The sequence below is a fragment of the Silene latifolia genome, chromosome X (assembly GCF_048544455.1).
Source record: "Silene latifolia isolate original U9 population chromosome X, ASM4854445v1, whole genome shotgun sequence".
In the NCBI taxonomy this organism is placed as follows: domain Eukaryota; kingdom Viridiplantae; phylum Streptophyta; class Magnoliopsida; order Caryophyllales; family Caryophyllaceae; genus Silene; species Silene latifolia.
The window spans coordinates 285317897-285340497 of NC_133537.1; the positions used below are offsets into that span (position 1 = coordinate 285317897).

Below are 22601 nucleotides of genomic sequence, written 5' to 3' on the forward strand. Positions count from 1 at the left end.
AATACCCCTCAAATGCCACCCATTTGAGACTTACGCGAGTGTCCGCCCCCTCTTTTCTCCCTTAAAATTCTCGACTCGACTTCTTAAGTCACAACCCGACGCGTATTTACGACCTACCGATCGTAAATACGAGCCTTACACATTGTTTGGTACCGTCATCGTGCATTAAATCACTTGTCCGACCACTTAGGCCATTACACCATCACTAAACTTTTAAAACACTCTTTTACTTACCAAAACGGTTTTAAACCGAGTTTTTTCTAATCAAACGAGTTGTTACACTTACGTCGGTCACTCGCCATAACCAAACATGTAAGTATGAGGGTGTAAAAATCCTCTTTTATTATGTTTTCATTTGTTTCATGACTTTAACATGCTAAAACATGCATAACATGAACCAAACCATGGAATAAACGAGCCAAAACCGATTTTTGGTCTGAGGCAGAAGGCCCTTAGGTCGCCAACAGGCTCGCGCCTAAATGGGGTACTCAGACCAGAGATCAACCATGTTTGTTCTCGCCATTTCCCTTAATCCATTTTCATATTTGTAATCGGTTTTCACCATTTCAAGTATTTTCGAAACCTTTTGTTTCATTTCACATGTTTTAACCATAAAGCATTTTTCACCCTTGGTTCTTCATACCATGACGGTTGAATCCGTGTTTCGGTGATAATATTTGGTTAATGACATTTAAGAGGTATTTTAAAGCCTTTTATTTCATTTTCTTTACATTTTTGAAACAAGCATATTAGTCACCAACACAAAGTCATCCTTGGTTATACATACCATGCCGGATTTTAACCCGGGTACGATGATGAGTACCGACTAATTACATTCAAAATGGACTTAAAACAATTAGTCCATAATCATTTTCAAAACTATTCATGTCAAGCTTGTCAAACCGAACCCGACACCGAATATTATCAAATAATGATGATTATTCGAGTCTAGTTCTTCAAATCAACAAATGCGGTCTAAACGACCCTTTCAAAATCAAACCGGGTTCAAACACCTATTTTATAACGTTTTCTAAACAGTCAGAACACGGCATACAGCCGTTGGCTAACCCGCGCCTCAAGCAGGCCTTTTCTTTCTCATTTTCAAAACAAGAGGGAGGCCCCTTACACCGCCGGCTAGCTCGCGCCCCTTATCGCCGTCTGGTACAGGGCCTGTTCCCTCCCAGCATTAATCCAGGACGATCCCGACTCCGGCTAACCCGGATATAGGACGGATCAGATGACTATTCGATTATTCAAACCACTTTGCAAAATGCCTTATTAAGACAAATGGATCATGTTATGCACCCTAAACCTAATACGGTAAATGGATGTTTAATTTCCGTCTTGCATGCAAATCAACCATTAATCCAACTCGACATCTTATACTTGATATTTGGATTAAATCAACTGACTTAGAAAGCTCTCACATGTTAGGTTTAAATTATTGGATGCGCATTCATGCATTTAAACCGTTTTATCAACTTTTGTATTCAACCAACCAAGATCGATCAGTAGAGGCCGCTAAACGCGGGCGGGATTGGGTGTCTGATTAAAGGGCTTCCCAATACGTACCTTCACCTCTTACTCAGAAACTTTGGATAGTGGACGACCTTATCCAGGGCGTACGAGAGTCATTCTAGAGATAGGATGCTAAAGAGGGACGATTTCCTTATCTTTAGTACCTATGTCAAAACGCTGCTTTGTGCTTCGATTTGACCGAGGTATAAAGTGGAATTCGAACGGGTTCCAGGCATCCCACAAATGTTTGGTGGCGACTCCGAACATCTCTAATCGTTTCGAGACCCTTACCGAGACGAAACCGACCGATCTAAAACGATCCGGTCGAAGGCATTTTTACGCCGCCGAGCGTGGCTTTCAAAGAGACCGCTACATGTCCGCAGATCGAACTGGACCCGCAGGTGGGCCATGTCCACAGGCTGCCGCAGTTCCTGCTTTTCTTCTTCTTCCTCGTCTTTATGTTAATTCGTCTTCTTTCGTTTTTCTTTCTTATTTTCTTCTTTTTCATTCGTATATAATAATTATAATCATAACATGTACAATTATCGCCTTTAAATCCCAGGTTAAATCCCAAGTAATCAATATTTGCGGGTTTTCGTCATTAAAATCAAACTCGGATTTTGGAGATTCGATTCATTCATATCAAATCTCTGGGATTCGACTTTTGTATATTTTCGTCAGTTATCGCGTTTTACATTCGTTTCCGTCTTAGTAATTTGAGCTAAATTAGTGGTAATTAATCTCTTATTAACCTTTAATTCACTCATAATTAGTCTATAATTCGTTCTAATTAATTTAAGTTTGTTCTTTATTGCTTTTATGACCAATTTACATGTAAATAACCCGTTAAATCACTTCTACTTGAGTCGAATACCAATAATCGATCATTAAATTCACCGAACATTAACGATATGCAGTTCCGGCTTCACAGCCAGAACTCACCTCAGGAACAGACACAGTGACCACTGCGCCTCTTCCAAGGGACGTAGCTCTGCTGCGCTTGTTCCGGGGTGATTTCTGTCTCTGAACTTCCGTTCTTGCTTTGACCTAGTTTATTAGCTTACGTATTAATCAACTATTACCCGTAATATCATCATTAATCTGTCCGTTTTCTAACCCTGTTTATTTTTCTTTTCTTTTCTCAAATTATCCGTTTTAAATATATTTTCGACCTAAATCATCAAATCATTGTAATTATAGTAATTTTAATTACTGTATTTCATTTATTATATCTTTAATATCATTTGTTTGCTTTCACATGTAATCGACCTTAATCCCTACTTCGACATTAATGAGTGCTAATTACGTGTTCACCGACATAGTTTAATTCTCACATGCTAGGATTAATCCATTGTTTATTGCATTGCATGCATATAATCGACAACATTTCGAGTATAGAAGATTTTCCCTAATCATTAGTAGAGGCCGTTATCTAGGCGGGCGGGATTAGGTGTTCGATCTAAAGAGCTTCCTAATACGTACCCTCACCCCTTACTCCAGATCTCTGTGAAAATCCGTGTTCATTGGCATCCACGAGAGTCATTCTAGACATAGAAGGCTAAGGGTAACGAGTTCTTAGTGTTCATGTCATTACTTTGTGTCTTGACATGACGCGAAGTATTCGAACGGTTTGCAATTTTCCACAATAAATTGGTGGCGACTCCACAAATACAAACGCTTGTTTTCCCAAGTGCCCCCGTGGGCCCCCCGTGTCCACACCTCCATACCATATGCTAGGTAGAAGGGAGTTGCTCCTGTTGGTGTCCGAATGGAGGTTCGGTATCCCCAGAGTGTGAATGGGAGTTTTCTCGGTCAATCGCGGTAATTATCCTGCTTTCTTTTATGATGATGATGAGTGTTTTGTTTGCTGTCTCTACCGCTCCGTTGGTTTGGGGACGATAGAAGGATGAACGGTGTCATTTGATTTTGTATTTATCAAACAATGCTTGCGTTTCGGCCCGGAAGTGGGAGCCTTGGTCGCTGATGATTTCATGGGGTACCCATATCTGCAAATGATGTTGTCTTGGATTAACTTGGCCACTTGTTTAGTGTTTATGACTGCATAAGATTGTGCTTCTACCGATTTGGTGAAGTAGTCGACTGCGACGAGGACAAAGCAATGTCCTTTGCTGCCTATCGGATTGAGTTTGCCGATGATGTCGATGCCTCAGGTCGAGAAAGGCCAGAGTGATGTCATGGTGTAAAAGGGATGGTGGTATGGGTTGTACGTTGGCGAAGATTTGGCAATTGTGGTAATGTCTGACGTAGTTTCTACACTCGGCTTACATGGTGGTGCAGTAGTAGCCTAACCGCATGATTTTTCGGGCTAGCATCATTGCGCTTATGTTAGGGCCACATTCTCCGTCGTGGACCTCTTCTATGACTTTCTTGACTTTGTTGTGGTCAATGCAAAGGGGAAGGATCCGCTGGGGGTGTTCTTTTGTATAATTGCTCCTGCTTTATTACGAATTGTGATGCAAGTACACGGATGGCTCTTTGTCCTCTTATATCAGAGTTAGGAGGGAATTTATTTTCGGAAAATGCACGCGGTGCCCTTGAACTTTGATATTTTGCCCGGAATACCCAATATTTTGATCCAGAAAATTTTAAGCGCCTATAACTCGTGTTTACGAACTCAGAAAGTGACGATTTTTTTTTCAAATTGATTATGTTTTCGAGAAATACGACTTGAAAAAAAAATTGTCGAGTTTGGAATTCGTGACCAAGAGCTATGGTCACTCAAAGTTTGTTCGGTAAAAGAAATTTTAACGTACAAAAACTACTAGTCACGGGATCCAAATACGACAATTTTTTTTCAAATCGTAGTACTCGGAAAGATAATCGATTTGGAAAAAAAATTATTACTTTCTAAATTCGTAGACACGAGTTATAGCCTCTTAAAGTTTTCCGGAACAAAAAATTGGGTATTTCGGGCAAAAGTTGAAACTTCAAGGGCACCACGTGCATTTTCCGATTCATTTTTGGTTTTGTAGTTGAGGATGGCTTGGTACCAAGGTTCGACATGGTTTTCCTCGTCGTTGTTGATGACGCAGATGTGAGCTGGCTCGCTTCTTCTTTCGACACACAAAGGCATGGATATCATGTCGTAAGGTATGTTGACGAGTGCGGCAAGTTTTTTCAGGGCATCGGCAAATTGGGTTTCTTCCCGTGGCAAGTGGAATAAGTAGTCGATTTGGTCGAAAAATTCGGCCTCCCGGTTAATTTTTTCTTGGTATGGTGCTAGGCTGTCGCTTTGGATTTTCCATGATCCGGACACTTGATTGATGATGAGTGAGGAATCGTCGTTGACTCAAAACCTCTTGATGCCAAGTGTTATGGCTTCTTGTAAGCCGATGAGGCATGTTTCGTATTCGGCGGCATTGTTGGTGATGGCGAAGTCCAGTTTGACTAAGATCAGAACGTATCCCCCTTATGGTGATATTAAAAGGATTCCTACCCCAAAGCCTCTCAGGATTGATGCACCGTCAAAGTATAGGTCCTATGCATTGGTGTCGGCACAAAAGGATATCTTCGTCAGGGAGTGACCATGTGTCGGTCGTTGGATCCTCGTTGACGGGGTTTTCTGCTAGGAAATCGGCGATTGTCCTTCCATTGATAACCTTGAGGGGTACAAATTTGAGGTCAAATTTGGATAGCATGAGTGTCCACCTAGACAACCTTCTGTTTAAGACGGGTTTTTCGAAGATGTATTCGACGGGGTCCATCTTGGAGTAGATGTGAACCGTGTAGCTGAGCATATAATGTTGTAGGTTCTTTGTTGACCAAACCAAGGTGAGACATGTCTTCTCCAGTTGGGTGTAGTTGGTTTCATATTCGATGAACTTTTTGCCGATGTAGTTTGTTTTGGTAAATTTCTACCTGTTTTAGGGTTAAAGTGGTCTTAGCGTTAGATTAATGTTAGGGACTTGTAATTATTATATTGGTATATGTATGTTGAGTCGTATGCGTAGTAAAATAAAGAACACAAGCAATTTTGGTGACGCGGAAAACCCAGTGTGGGAAACAACCGCGGGGGGAGACGGAATCCCACCAAGATTTTCACTATAATTCGAGAGGAAATACAATGTGGATGATATTGTAATATTACGGTGGCTAGGGCATTTCTTTGTATTTTCTCATGATCTCTTTGTCTTGCATTGATGCCTCTTATATAGTAGAGCTCCTCCATCTAGGATTTATTGCTTCTCTTCCAAGTATTCCTAATTTGACGCGGGGTAGGACTTTCCTTCTCCTGGATATGGTAAGTGATAGAGTTTCCTTATATTACTTCCACACGGATTCACCACCGAAACAGGACCCATGCCTTATAATGCACGCTGCTCCTGCTCTGGCTCCCAGGTATCCTGCCTCCTGCTCTGCTTCAAGACCCGCTTCCTTAGACTAGCCCATATCCAGATTTTGGGCCTAACAGTTTGCCCCCAATTTTCCGCGAGAGTCCAACCCTAATTACTTGAGCGGGAAATTGTAATGTATCGTTGAATGACTTCTCGCATACTCTTTCTTAATTCACATTTCAAAACTCCACCTACTTTTCCCTATTTAATCTCATCCGCCCCTCTATTCTCTCTCATCAATCATTTCCACCACCTAAAAACCCTCAAAACTCCGATTTCCCAAATCCACCTTCTCATCTTCCTTTCTCTATCAGCACCGCCTCCATCATCCGTCTTTCAGGTATTCTCATTTTCTCTTTCCTCATTTACCATGGCCAAAACCCACTTCACCTCATCTTCGTCCACCACCATCGACCTTGTCGAGGACGAGATCTTTTCCTCCCAAGGGATCCTCAAACACCCGCACTCTGGTGACTCCCACTTGACCCAAGATGACATCCCTAGAATTAAAGCTCTCCTAGGCTTAGGTGACGATGTGGTGATCCATATCCCCAAACCTGGTCAGAAAGCTCACGCCTTTCGTGAGGGGTGAATCTGCTTGTACACATACCCCTTTGTCCTTAGCCTCATATTTCCTTTCCCCTTGATGATTCAAGAGTTCATCCGTCTGAACTCTCTACCAATGACTCAAATTGACCCCTAAGCATGGAGGATCCGTTTATCTACCGTCGCCCTCAATAACAGCCTGGATGCTGGGATTGGGCTGTCAGATCTGGCCCACAGGTTCGAGTGTCGGTCACTCGGGAATGGCCAGTACACCTTCAGGGCTATAGAGAAGACTGAAAACTTTCTTCAATCTGCGGCCAAAGGGAAAGACGATGGGTGGTATGAGGACTTCTTTTTTGTCAAGCTTGAATCCCTTCCTATTCATGCTGATTATCTGTTCGAGCACTAGATCCTGGCCAAGAGAAAGTATACTTGCATGTTTACTTTTCTAATTGCTTCAACTACTCACCGTTCTTACTCTTCCATTTGATGCAGAACTCAAGAACCCTGAGAAATCCGAGGACGAAGATGCCTCCGTTGCTAAACTCTTCTCCATCCCTGAAGACCAAAGGCTATTTCCCATCCTGCTCTCTGGTTTAGACAATTCTGTTGTTGAAGAAACCATGTCTTCTGGTAAGTACCTTCTTCTGGCTTCCACATGCTTCTGCACCCACTTACATTGGATTCCAACGCCCTATGCTCTAGTGCTTGCACAGGAAATGCCCGCTCCTCTGCTTCCGAGATCCTGATGCACCAAGCCAGGAAAATAACAGCTGATTCCTCAGCCTCACCTGCCTCATCTAAAAGGAGATCTGCCCCCAGACTTGCTCCAGAGCCCATTGAGGTGATTCCAATATCACGTGCCCCTTGCTCCCCCATTCGTGCTGATGACCAACTGATCCGTCTCCCTGCTAACTTTGGGGATGCTGAACGTGTCAACTACTGGCCTGCGCTTGAACGACTTTTAACACCAGCCTGCTCCAGGATATTTGACGAGACTGTCCCTCAGGAGATCACTGGCCTGGCTGCTGAACACTGCTTCCTTGTAAGTCTGCCTTTTATTGCCCCTGTCTACTTCCCTTTTTATCTCTGTATTCTTCTGACCGGAGGTTTTATCATGTGCTGCAGGCTTTACAGTCGTCCCTCTACCTCCGTAAGATGCTATAGTGGTCCAAGGTTGAATGTCTGGCTTCCATGGGAATGAACAAGGAGCTCACGGCCACCTGCGCCAAACTGAGGGAGCAGCTCCACACGGCCAAGAAGGAGAAGGAGGCTGCCAAATATCAACTTGCCAGGACGCAGGAAGCCAACCGTGTTCTGACCTCTGGACTGACAAAGGTAGAGGCTCGTGCTGAAGAGATGCCTAAGCTAGCTAGAAACGTGGGAGCCTACACTGCATTTGAGGGGAGGATTGACTGCATTTGGGCTTATACTGAAAGGAGGCACACATCCTGGAACCTGGAGGAGGAGTAGGCTAAGTTTACTCGTGCTTTCCTCAATGGTATGGATTTGAGCGCCTTACTCTCTGCTGGTGCTGAGGTCGCCAATCCTGAACCTGAATTCCTTGCCATGGACATCTCTGGGACCGATGCTGTAGACGAGATCCTGGAAGAGGAGGCTGGTGATAGCACTGCTGTGGCTCCTGAGGCTGTTCAGGTACCTGCATCAGAGAGGCAGATGGAGCATGGGGAGCAAAGCATTGGTCTGGACGTAGCTGTTGAGAGGATTGACCTCTCTTAAAATTTTAATTATATTTTCTGGGGACTTGGCCCTGTGTGGTACAAGTTTGTATTTATACTTTCAAACTCTCTTTTTTTTGTTTGCTTGTGCCCGCTGGTGTGTAGGCTTTGAAACTATTGCGGCACTTGCTATAGGTAGCAGGTGCCCTTATTTTGAAGTAATTTTGGGCCTAGCTCTTAGGCCCTCCTTTTGTTATACTTGCGTTTATGCCCTCGTTTTCTGGAGTTTTAATCCCACATAGACATATCCAGGAGGCTGACCTGATTCCAGGTGTAGAGCCCTTGCCCCTGGTGGCAGAGGCTTGATAACATATTTTACCCATGATGTCAAATACCTTATCAATAGGATAGCTGATTAGAGCATACCTTCATTGTCTTTTTCTGACTAACAAGGAATGTTGCTTTCCTTGTGGTTCCAGCGTTTGTGATTTCGTGCATGCACCTATGTATATGGCCCTATGTCAAAGCTATGGATTTACCGAGATTAACGATGAGGTACAGCTGGTCTTAGTATCGCCGTACCCTGCGCGCTACCTCAAACGTATGCTCCCCCATGTGGCTTGACTTAGTAAACGTCTCACAGCCTCATATGGCAGGGGCTGGACCCTCAAAGTGTCTCTTGCCTGACAAGCAACCAACATCAGTGTCAACGCCTTTCTTCCTAGAAGCGTGATAAATTCCAAAGGAGTACAAATTACCTGGTGCTATCTCATGGTGTTCCAAGGCAACAGCTGGATCCAGGAAGCCACAGCCTGAACTACTTGGTTTAAAAACGACTCCATTGGTTTTGAAAAACGAAAAGAAAAGAAAGAAAGAAAGAAAGGCAAAAATTTTAAAAATATACCAACACCTAAAGCATATACTAACCCCCACCCCGTTTTTTTTTGCTTCACGGACTGTTGAAAGGTCCTTTGTACACTAAAGGTTTCGTACTTTGTTAGACAAAGTACAGTTTCAGATGACGAATGTTCCAGGGTTTATCCAGGATCTGACCATGCATGGTCATCAACCTGTATGGCCCATTCTTGACAATGCTCTCGACCTGATATGGTCCTTCCCATTTGTAGGCGAACTTGCCTGCCTTGTGATTTTTGGTATTTTCAAATACCCTTATGAGTACTAGGTCCCCTACTGCGAGGGTCCTGACTTTGACATTCTTGTTATATGTCCTGGCTACAGATTGCTTGTATGATGCCATACGTATGTAAGCGCTTTCTCGTAGCTCATCAACTGTGTCTAGGCCACTAGCCATTTCAACTTGGTTCTGCTCTGCTGTCTGGCAGCCATACGTATGCGTTGGTACCAGAACCTCTGAGGGTATCACCGCCTCTGCCCCATATACTAGGCTAAATGGCGTCTTGCCTGTTGCCACTTTTGGTGTCGTTCTATCTGACCAGAGTACCATTGGTAGCTCGTTTGCCCATTTTCCTCCTAGCTCTTCCAGCCGCTTTCTTAGATTCTCCATAATAATTTTATTGCTGGACGCAGCTTGGTCGTTGGTTTGTGGGTATCTGGGGGCTGACTTTCTCAGCGTTATGTTCCAACGTGAACAAAAGCCCTTAGTGTTATCTGATATGAACTGGGATCCGTTGTCGCATATAATTTCATATGGTATTCCAAATCTGCTAATGATGTTGCGTTTTATAAAAGAGATCACATAGCGTTCCTTTACCTCTGTCATAGTCCTAGCTTCGATCCATTTTGAAAAATAATCAGTAATGACGAGCATATACACTCTGTTTCCTGGAGCCCTAGGCAGCTTCCCTACTATGTCCACTCCCCACATCATAAATGGCCACGGGGAGACGATTGGATTCATTGGTTCTGCTGGCTGATGGATTGCTGGAGCCGCCTTTTGACATGAATCACAGCGTCTGGCATGGTTAACAGCGTCTGCCTGCATAGTAGGCCAGAAATACCCCTGTCTTAAGATTTTGTTAGACAGACTCCGTCCTCCAGCGTGGTTTCCACACTCCCCGCTATGCACGTCGTGAAACACTGCATCTGCCTCCTCTTTACTTAGGCACCTGAGATAGGGTCCTGCCTAAGATTTTTTAAAGAGGATGTTATCTATCAAGACGTATCTGGAGGCCTTTATCCTAAAACATTATGTTGCCTTCCGGTAGTCGGGGAGTGTCCCATCTCTCAGCCAATTCATGTAAGGTGTTCTCCAGTCTGGACCCCCCTGCTGTCCTTCCTCTGAGATCAGGATCCTAGCTTCTTGCACACGTCGCGCGTGTGCTGCTTCCCCTGAGAGATCTTGCTCTGACTCCTTCTGAATGGCCGGGGTTAATACATGAGTAATTGGTATATTCGATAGTTCCGCAGGTTGAAAGGTGGCTCCTAACGTGGCCAAAGCGTCTGCCTCCACGTTCTGATCCCTTGGTATCTGAGTTATTTTGAATGATCTGAATTTCAATTTCTGCTCTGTGGCCATCTTTAGTTATGCTATCATCTTTGAGTCATGCGCCACGTAATCGTTGTTTATGTGATTCACCACAAGCAACGAATCACTAAACACCCTCAGGTTCCTTACTTTAAGCCCCAGTGCCATCTACATCCCTAATATAAGTGCCTCATACTCGGCTTCGTTATTAGTCGCCTTGAACTCACACCTAACAGCTTGCACTATTATATCGCCTTTAGGCGACCGGAGGACCAAACCTACACCAGCTCCCCGCGCATTCGAGGCTCCATCAATGTATAAGGTCCAAACTCCGCTCTCCTGGTAACCTACTAATGTCAACATTCCTTTATCTGCCTCCGCATGGGTGGCAGGACGGAAGTCCGAGACGAAATCTGCTAGGGCCTGGGATTTTATTGCCATTCTAGGTTCAAATTGTAAATCATATCCACTCAAATGTACCGACCATTTAGTTATTCTCCCAGAAAGTTCAGGCTTCCTCATGATAGTTTTCAATGGGTAATTAGTTACTACATGGATGGTGTAAGATTCAAAGTACGGTCGCAATTTATAGGAAGCAGTGACCAAAGCTAATACTAATTTTTCGAAGGATGTGTACCTTGTCTCTGCAGGAAGCAGAGACTTGCTGATATAATATACTGGGTGCTGTATCCCCTGTTGCTCTTTGACTAAAACCGCGCTTACTGCTGCTTCTGTAACCGACAGATATATGAATAGTGGCCCCCCCTGCTCTAGCTTTGCCAGCAGCGGCGGCGTGCTCAGGTAGCATTTAAGTTCCACGAATGCTTTTTCGTGCTCCCCGGTCCATTTGAACTTCTGGCTCTTTCTCAAGATATCATAAAATAGCTTGCATCTGTCCGAGGCTCATGAGATGAATCTGCTCAGGGCCGCTACTTTTCCTGTCAGTCGTTGTACATCTTTTGGCTTTTGCAGTGATTCCAGCTGGAGGATTGCTCTGATTTGTTCCTTGCTTGCCTCAATCCCTCTCTGGGTTACCATGTATCCTAAGAATTTTCCCGAGGATACTCCAAATGAACACTTGGATGGATTAACCTTCATCTTGTACTCCCTCAATGTTTGGAAGGTGTCTACCAAGTGCTCCATATGCATACCTGCTTTTCTGGATTTTACAACCATATCATCTATGTATACTTCTATTGTCTTCCCTATTTGATGTTTAAACATTTTATTTACCAAACGCTGGTAGGTGGACTCGGCGCTCTTCAGGCCAAAGGGCATGACATTGTAGCAGTATATGCCCCGTTCTCACATGAATGCCGTCTTTTCTTGATCTTGTGGGTGCATTTTAATCTGATTGTAACCACTCCAGGCATCTAGAAAGGGAATTACCTCGTCTTCGGCCATGGCATCCACCATTGCATCGATATGGGGAAGTGGAAAAGGGTCCTAGGGACAAGCTTTGTTTAGATCTGTGAAGTCTACACATACCCTCCACTTTCCATTTTTCTTGGGTACCACTACCACGTTAGAGAGCCATTCAGGGTAGCCGACTTCTCAGATTTTTCCTGCTGCCAGGAGACTATCTACTTCCTTGTTAATAACTTCATTTCGCTCTGCCGCGAACTTCCTTCTCTTATGCTGTACCGGGGTGCAACCGGGTTCACGCTTAACTTATGTGAAATAACAGATGGATCTATGCCAACCATGTCATCATGGGACCAAGCAAAACAGTCCATGTTCGTTTTTAGAAACTGGGTCAGTTGATCACGGAGCTCTCCACTGCTGGTTGCTCCAATTAGCACTGTTCTATCCGGGTGTGCCTCGTCTAGGTGGATGATACCGTCGTTTAGTACCAAAATTAAATTTATAATTCCAAACTAAAACTATAGCTAGTGATAGTAAGGGTCGAACCACAGAGAGACAAGGTTGATTTTGTTTGCTATTTTTCAGTCTATAAAAGTAACAATTAATTGGGGGGTTTTGAATTTGGTTGATTAACTGGCTAATTGCTAAAATGAATATTCTCAACAAGATAAAAAAGGGATCGGGAACTTCGGTTCACCATGGCAAATATCAGGTCAGTAAGGTAGCAGAGGTCTTATAATACGGTCTCCGGGAAAATAAGCTAGCCTTTCGATCAAAGCTCAAATAACCTCACGGTCTATTAATTCCCTAGAATTTATCAAAGCTTTCGCTCAAGAGAAATTCCTAATCTAATGATAACACAAATTACCAATCTTTCAATCTAGTAAAGAAATTTATCAAAAGATAACAAGGCCAATACGGAAGAACTCATACTACACAACAATCCTAATTTAATACCATGGCTCACCTTGTTCCCAATCAAAGAAATTACCTACGCATAATCATAACTATTCTAACTTCGAAATTAATAATAAAGAACAAATTTGACATAATGGAATCAAACTAAAACAAAAGAGAAGAACTCAATTGCTGAAATTAATTGATGAAAACAAGAATCAAAATAACAAGGAAATAAGGAAGAGGAAGAATTGCATAAAAAGCTTACTAATTGAATTCAAGAACAAAGCATTCAAATCCAAGGTTTCCGTCTCAAGCTAGATCTAAAACTGAGTATTTCCAGAATGAAAAACATAACCTAAAAGTTGTTGCGTTCTACCGATAAAAAGATACTGAAAGTTAATTACAAGTTGGGCTTTTAAAAGTCTAACACAAAGAGAAACGTGTCAGCTCGAAAACTGGTCGATCGACCGGTCAGCATGGTCGATCGACTGAATATGCGGAACAGTAGCATCTGATGAGCTTCAGTGGTCGATCGACCATGCAGCCTAGTCGATCGACTGAATATGCTGTGCAGTGGCTCTCTTGTTCCTTCCAATCAACTCTTCACTCCTTTACACGCATCCCAAGGTGAGTGAATACGACTCTCCTTCTTCTTGGCTTCCTTAAACTTGCCTCCGGAGGACGAATTAGGCTTGATTTAGCTTACTTCCACTCGTTCCTACAATAAATCATAGAAAATGCAAAGTAAACCGTTTCGGGAGAAATAGTAGCCTTAAGCTAACAATTATGCATAGAAACACGTGCCAAAACCACAGATAAAGTGTATAGAAAATGCACTTATCAAATCTCCCCAAACCAAACCTTGCTTGTCCCCAAGCAAGCACTATGACCCGTATAAAAACCAAATGGAAAGGAGTATATCTCAGAGCTAACTACAAGCCAATGCCAAACCGTTTAATGCACAAAGTCAACTACTGCAAAGCTTAAATCAAGTGAACAAATTTATGCATATCATAGAATTAAGTCGGGCGTTCGACCTTGCAAGACTCATACAATCGGACTCTCCCGTATCACTCTTCTCTCAGCAAAGCAAATGGTAAGATTATATGTAAAAGAGAGGGAAGAAAAGTACAGTCTCTCACTTAGACTGCGACCGACAAAACATGTATGCTTGACTAGCATGAATAATGATTCTAGCTACCGTACATACGCATAACCACCGTCAAGGACTATCACATGCCGAACTATTGCAAGATTTGGATATGTGAGGCTAAGTGGGAAAGAGGGGCAAAACAATTATGGAAAAGTGAAGGTAAGAGCCAAGCTAGTACCTAACGAACCATTAGAAACCGTATCCCGTTCTTCCAACTCAACATAAAGACCATGCCTTTATTGACTAGGCAACACAAAAACCCAAACAAACGCCTCTAAATCATGAGGTAAGCACATAAGGCGTGTTCTTATTTCAACCAAGACCTTATTATTTTCAAGACTCTTTTTTTTTTCTTCTTTTTCCTCTTTCTATTTCCTTTTCTTTTCTTTCATTTTCAATTTTTTTTTTCAACTTCTGAACTGGTGGTCGATCGACCAGTGATGGCAGTCGATCGACCACCTACGACCGAGCACACTGCCGGGTAAATCAACTCTTTTTTTTTTTCATTTTTTGAATTTTTCTTTCTTCTGTTTTCAGTGAAATAATTCTTTCACTTCTCAAAAATACCCGCTCCAACATTACAAGAGCGAACCAAAACAGCTTAAATCGACAAATTCCTCTACTACTTCCTAGCTTGGCACAATGGTAGGCTAAGTATGGGATGTAGTTGAGGGCAACTGGCAATTGTGGCTTATAGTGGAGGTAATGGGGTAAAATGAGAAGGGGGAGGATGCAATAGTTCTCAAAACATGCAATACCGGCCACAAACCAATGCGTATAGGCAATAAGCAATCATAACTCATACACGTGCAAAACATGGAATGAAGGGAGTAACTACTCTCAATCCTAAATTAACCGGTCATAAATGTCACCAGTTATAGGCTCTATATCTCAGAAAGTATAAGTAGTTTGCCAAAAGTAATGAGTCAAGTCTAATTGCCCGAAATGAATTCCATAACAAAATTTGAGAGATCACTTTTAATTCTTTGCTAAACAGTTGTGAAAAAGGCAAGGAATGGCATATTTGACTAATAGTGCAAAATCATCATTAATAACTCCAATCCGACTCAACTATATGCAAAAGTAAACATGATATTTTTGAATTTTATGAATTTTTTTCAAATTTTTTTTTCTTTTTTTTTTGGGAATTGAATGAATGAAAACAAAAACAAAAATGCAAACAGAAATGCACTAAACATGTGACTGAAATGCAATAAAGGAAACAAATGCAGATGCAAAACAAAAGGCATATGCATATACCCTCCCCAAACCAAAACGCACAATGCCCTCATTGTGCTCAGCAGCAAATCACCAGCAGAAAAATGGGAGAATAAAAGCATAATAAAAGAAAAGGAAGCTAAAAGAGAAAGGAAAATAACTCACAAAGTACGACCTCCCCAAACCAGCCAAAAACGAGGAGGTCACCAGCATCTAATCTCCACCCTCGTAGTCAGAGTCTCTGTCCTCGTCGGACCCCGAGTCACTCTCCTCCTCCTCCTCAGCAGCAACAGCGGGAGTGGCTCTCCTAGAAGTGGAGGCACCAACAGTAGTAGTGGGAGGGGGTCTGCTGGCAGGCTGAGGGTAACCGCCCGCAGGGGGGACAAAGTAAGAAGGGTGAGCCCAGTCACCCTGTGGAAGCATCCCCCCCGAGCTAGCTCCTCGTAGACCGGGTACAGGGCTATGGCCGTGTCCAACCTGTGCTGGTTGAAACTCCTGCACAAATCACCCAAAACACGTGACATTGCCCTCTGGTCCATGACCGGAGGGACAACCAAAGGAGTAGGTGGTCGAAAAGTGGATGTACCAGCAGTAGGGGTGGTAGTGGAGGTAGGGGGTGCCTGTGAAGAGGAGGCACGAGCTCTCCTCGAAGTGCTAGCAGCAGGAGTGGCCGCCACCAGAGGAAGCTCGAATGGCCCGGGCAAGGGCGGCCGAGCCCCCCCCTCACGATGGTAAGGGCGGGACGGGAGGGTAGCCGATGTGGGGATGCGGTCACGAGATGAAAGAATCAATCTTCCACCGCATCTGTCTATCGACCCAATAGACACCCCTCGCGTAAGAGAGGTCCATGAAATGCAGGTCAGGGTCGATGGGGTCCTCCTGTCGAGGGAAAAGTAAAACAAGGCGGTTGGCGATACGTGTCACCAATCCGCCACAGGCAATGGTGGTCAAAGTGCACTCACATACAGTCTGAAAGTGAGCGGCAGTCAAGTAAGCGATGTTATAAATACGGGCTACCCGACTGTCAATGTTCAGATAGCCCGCTAAGATTGACAACTCAATATTATTCACATTGTTCGACTCTTTACGGCCGAAAATGGTATTACCCATTAGCCGTAGAAAATAACGAAGAGGGGGCACGTGGACGGAAGTGCCCGTCCTTTTTTACCCGTAAAAATCACTGATACAAGACCACATGACCCGATGAGTATCAGAGGTGTCTGAGGTTCTGCCCTCGAAATAAAGACCCAAAAAACCCATAAAGTCAGCCAGCGTCAAAGAGTAATTGACATTGAAAAGTCGAAAAGAAATGCAAGGTTTGGTCGAATCAGCCACGAAAGCTTTCGAGTCGAAAGCATAAGACGAAAAGAATTCAAGGGTCAAAACATAATATGTGAACTCAGCCATGTCCACAAGACCCATCATACCCGTCCCGTTTAGCAGGGACACAACCGACTCATAACAGCCTAATTTCTCCAAAGTATCTTTATGGAGAAATCGGGTAGCTGTGACCTTCATCTTTGAAACAAACAGAGAGAATTTAGCACGTTGCGTAGAAGTAGCAAAGATAACCTGCGGATAGTCAGGTAGACTATCCGTGGTAGCTTCTATCAGCAGTGGCGGTCCCCGTTGCCGCTTGGCAGCTCTTTGGCTCGATTGTCCCTCGTACATGTGCTCTTTCCCTTTTGTCATTGTTATTACCTTGAAGATTTACTTGGAGATTAGAGCTAGAAAAGAAGAGATTAGGGCGGAAATGGCAGGAAAATAGCGAGGTAGAAGAAGGGAATAAGGGATTTTCTGATTTTTGGGAAAATGAAAGAATAAAAGAATAAGAGTGAAGACTTCCCTTATAGTTGTGTTCTGATCCCGCGACGTGGTCGATCGACCACTTTACTCGGTCGATCGACTAAAATCCCTGCACAGTAGCTTCCGGACTCTCCTCGTCAGTCGATCGACTGAATGGCCTGGTCGATCGACTACAAACGCTGGCGTTTAGACTTTATTTCGTAAAAAAAAATTCATTTGCCAACTTAATTTCCTGTCTTTCTCACACAACATCCAGTAAACCACATACGCACTTTGCATAAAATAAATTCCTGCAAAAATTATCAAAGGCGTACAATTTTCCAAACCAAGAAATTGCGAATTTAAAGAAATTAAATAAAACCAAAAAGAAAACTCAAAAATGCAAGTTGAATGAAAAAAAAAACAAAATAGAATTCCTAAATTACAAAAAATTACAACCTGGGTTGCCTCCCAGTTAGCGCTGGTTTAAGAGGTCCCGCACGACCTTTTTACCTCACTTTTCATCATCTGATAGCGGGTCGAAGTACAAAACCTCGACTTTCCCAACATATGCATCTGATCCATGATAGTGCTTCACATATTGGCCATTAACCTTGAACCTTTCTCCAGCAGAGGTCTCCAATTCAACTGATCCGAACTTTGTGCCAGCTGTGACCGTATAGGGGCCGGTCCACCTTGATTTCAGCTTACCAGGAAATAGACGGATACGAGCATTAAAAAGAAGTACCTTATCGTCAATATGGAACTCGCGCTTGATGATTCTCTTGTCGTGCCAGCGCTTTGCTTTCTCCTTGTAGATCCTTGCATTGTCATAGGCCAGCAGCCTAAATTCCTCTAGCTCATTCAGATGTGTCATGCGTTTCTCACGAGAGAGGTTAGGATCCAAATTCAAATCACAAATAGCCCACCAAGACTTATGCTCTAACTCAACAGGTAAATGACATGTCTTACCATAAATCAATCGGTATGGTGACATCCCGATTGGCGTTTTAAACGCAGTTCTATAAGCCCATAAGACATCATCCAACTTAAGACTCCAATCTTTCCGTGATTTAGAGACAACTTTAGCTAAGACTTCTTTCAATTCTCTGTTAGAAACCTCAACCTGACCACTAGTTTGGGGATGATACCCCAAACCTCTACGATGTTGGACACCGAATTTAGTCAATAAAGCACTAAGTTGTTTCTCTTTAAAATGCATTCCTCCATTGCTAATGACAACCCGAGGGACACCAAAACGAGGGAAAATGATCGTTTTAAACAGTTTAATCACGGCCTTTGCATCGCAATGGGGAGTAGCAATAGCTTCCACCCATTTGGATACATAATCTACTGACTACGAGGATATATTTATTACCTTGATTTGCTCGGAAAAGGTCCTTGATAATCAATGCCCCGGACATCGAAAATCTAAACCTCAAGAATGCCTACCTGTGGCATCTCATGTCTCTTGGAAATATTCCCAGATCTTTGACAAGCATCGCACTCAAGAACAAAATTGCGACAATCTGCATGCAAAGTTGGCCAATAGAAACCAGATTGGAGTACCTTAGCTACGGTCCTGGACGAACCGTGATGACCACCATAAGCAGAAGAGTGGCAAGCCTCTAGGATATCCTTCACCTCCCACTGAGGTACGCATCTCCGGATGAGACCGTCTGTGCATTCCTTGAAAACATAAGGATCATCCCAAAAATATAGTCTAGCATCATAGGCAAACCGCTTCTTCACGCCATGAAAGCTCGGGTGGTATCCTACATGTCCACAAAGAAAGTTAGCAAAATCAAGCAAACCACGAGAGGTGGATAAGACCCCAAGTAGTAATACCTAATGAGACTCTCATCGGGAAAAGAATCATTAATAGGCAACGAATCCTCCCTTTCGTCACCGCAGACGAGATAAGTGGTCACTACCACATTCTCTGCTTCTTTCGTATCTTTGATCTCCAAATCAAACTCCTGCAAAAGGAGTATCCACCTCAAAAGCCTCGGCTTCGCATCTTTCTTAATAAAGAGAGTCTTCAACGCTACATGGTCAGTGTAAACAATAACCTTAGAACCTAACAAATAAGACCGAAATTTGTCTAAGGCAAAAACAACAGCTAGAAACTCTTTCTCAGTGGTAAAATAATTGACTTGAGCCTCATCTAGAGTTCGACTCGCATAGTATATGGCATTCAAAGCTTTATTCTTTCATTGTCCCTTAATCGCACCGATCGCATAATCGCTGGCATCACACATGATCTCAAATGGGAGGTCCCAATCAGGCGGCTGAATGATTGGCGCAGAAACTAGGGCCTCCTTTAACCTGTTAAAAGCGACATGGCACTCATCAGTAAATTCAAAGACAGCATCCTTAAGGAGCAATTGTGTAAGTGGTTTAGCAATTTTTGAAAAATCCTTAATGAAACGCCGATAGAAACCAGCGTGACCAAGGAAACTCCTCACTCCTTTAACATTCACGGGAGGAGGTAATTGCTCAATCACCTGCACCTTTGCCTTATCAACATGTATACCTTTATCAGAAATCAGATGCCCTAACACAACTCCCTCATTGACCATAAACTGACACTTTTCCCAGTTTAAAACAAGATTAACATCTATACAACTTTTGCATGACTTTATCAAGGTTAGCTAAACAACGATAAAAGTCACTACCATAAAGCGAGAAATCATCCATGAATACTTCCATAATATTTTCTATATAATCAGAAAAAATCTCCATCATGCACCTACGAAAGGTAGCGGGCGTTACACAATCCGAAAGGCATTCTACGATATGCAAAAACACCCTGTGGACAGGTAAAAGTGGTCTTACTCTGATCGTCCGGATGAATAGGGATCGAAAGAAACTCGAATATCCGTCTAAAAAACAGAAAAATTTGTTAGAAGCAAGTCTTTCAGTCATTTGGTCAACAAAAGGGAGGGGGAAATGGTCTTTCTTGGTGGCGGCATTCAACTGTCTATAATCAATGCACATCCGCCACCCTGTCACTACTCGAGTTGGTATTAATTCATTTTTATCATTTTTAACCACGGTAGTCCCTCCTTTCTTCGGGACTACCGAATCGGGCTAACCCACTTGGAGTTGCCAACTGTATAAATAATACCGCATCAAGTAGTTTCATCACCTCGGCCATAACAACTTCCTGCATCTTCGGGTTCAACTTGCGTTGACCCTGTCTGTAAGGCTTGTGGCCTTCTTCCAGCTCTATCCTGTGCATACAAACATCATGGTTGATGCCCTTAATGTCATCCAAAGAGTAACCCAAAGCCTTCCTGTTTTTCTCAAGTACACACATCAAAGCAGACAGCTGGTCATCATTGAGCTTAGAGCTAACAATAGCTGGGTACTGCTCCGTATCATCGAGAAAAACATACTTAAGATTAGGAGGAAGTGGCTTACGCTCTGGCACTTTTACCTCTACAGCATAGACAGAATCAGCTTCAATGGTGTAGCAAGTGTTGACCAAGTTATCGTTGGCCAAGCTCAAAAGCATCTCATCTTCTTCCTCATTGAGCTCGTAGCTCTCCATTGAGGCCACCAAAGCATCTGGCTCCTCAGCATTCTCCACTATATTACCTGCACACTCATCTAAACGGGTTAGATCAGCTAAGGGATCCTTGGCTAAGGATTCCCTCCAATTACAAGTAACAACCCTGTCAACAATATCAATGGAATAACATGTATCCTCATCAGCAGGTTCAGTTGCCTTGTGAGCAAGACTGAACTCGATGGTGTCATCCCCTACCTCTAAGGTGATGGTTCCGCGTTTGACATCTATCACAGCCCCAGCTGTATGTAAGAATGGTCTGCCTAAAATAATAGGTATCTGACTGTCCTCTGCAATGTCCAAAACAACGAAATCGACAGGAATAAAAAACTTACCCACTCGAACGGGTACATCCTCTAGAACACCTATAGGTCTCTGAGTCGATCTATTTGCCATTTGAACGGTAATATCGGTCACCTTATGTCTACCAATACTTAACCTTTCGCAAACAGAATACGGCATGACACTAACACTGGCCCCTAAGTCACAAAGGGCCTTTCCAATTACGTGGTTACCTATAGTGCAAGGAATTGAAAAACTACCCGGGTCCTTTAATTTAGGTGGCACATTAACTTGTGAAAGAGCATTACATTCCTCCACAAACGCAACATTACCATCATCACGAAAATTTCTCTTACGATTCAAAATATCTTTCATAAATTTAGCGTAAGAGGGTACCTGGGTAATTAAATCAGTGAAAGGAACCGTTACCTCGAGATTCTGGACCATCTCCAGAAACTTACCAAACTTACGCTCCAGCTTGGTAGCCTTCAAACGCTCCGGATACGGGACTGCAACACTGGCCGTAGGATCAGTAACCTTCGGCTTCCGTAGGTTTAAAACCCCCGTCAAATCATCAATGAGTGACGAATCATGCAAACTAGTTGACGGATTTGCATCCTGCTCTGGAGTACCAGTCGATCGACTGATATTAGTGGTCGATCGACCACGTAAGGCTGGCGTGAAACAGTTCTGTCGAAATTGACTTCGTCGAGTGATTGATCGATCGATCGAGAATGTTGGTCGATCGATTTGGATGTCTTTGGTGTGAATAGTTTCGACCAGAAACTATTTTATCGACGTTTGATCGATCGATCGAGAATGTCGGTCGATCGACAATGTACTTGGCATTCAAGCTCGTTTTGCACGAGAATTTAAATGAGCTTCTTCATCATTTCCGAGTCTTCCTTTGGCTCGTCGGGACTTTCATAAGAAAGGCCACTTCTGAGATTGATGGCATTGATCGTCTCAACCGGCCCTTCACATTTGCTTGAAGAATTAGCAGCTTGCTTAGCCTCCATGTTCTCCAATTGTTTCACAAAATTCCTTGAGGACGCAATACCGGCTGCTTCCATATTCGCCACTTGAACCAAAAGGAGTTGGACCATCTCTCTCAACTTCTCGATCTCATCCGAGTTTTGAACAGGAATTTCGACTTTCTCCTTGGAAGCTTCAGAAATCTCGAGCTTCTCGAGACGGGTAGAAATGGAAGTTATAAGTGTCACAACAGCAGTCATTTCTTCACTTTGCTTTCGTGACTTTCCACGTGAACTTCCAAACTCAGCTCTATGGACTGCCATCTCCTCAATAGTGTTCCAACCTTTGCTTTGACCGGTATTATTTTGGAACCTACCATTAGCAGCTGCATCCAAGATGACCTTTTAATCATCATATAAAGCAATGTAAAATAGGTTGCAAAGATACCATTGCTAGAAACCATGATGAGGGATAGCTCGGACCAAACTTTTGAAACGTCCCCATGCTTCACAAAAATCTTCGTCGGCTCCTTGCTGAAAACTCGTGATTTTACCCTTCAAGGCATCAGTCTTTGAAAGTGGGAAGTACTTCTTGTAGAAGGCTAATGCTAAAGATGTCCAATCCGTGACTCCGGTTTTGCTACCCTATCGAGGTAGCGGTACCAATCTCGCGCCGAATCCTTCAAGGAGTACAAGAACATAAACCCCTTTACTTCATCTTGAGTTACCCCAGCCGGTATAGGTATGGAACAGCAATAGTCTGTGAAAGTTTCCATATGCTCCAAGGGGTCTTCATCTGGCAGACC

General features: G+C 43.3%; 1 non-coding gene across 1 annotated transcript; it reads left to right on the forward strand.

The window, feature by feature from the left end:
• Positions 1-22252: 22252 nt before the first annotated feature.
• LOC141625454 (small nucleolar RNA R71) lies at positions 22253-22361 on the forward strand. The gene has a single exon (XR_012535234.1). It is a non-coding gene; the product is annotated as a small nucleolar RNA R71 (small nucleolar RNA).
• The last annotated feature ends 240 nt before the right edge of the window (positions 22362-22601 follow it).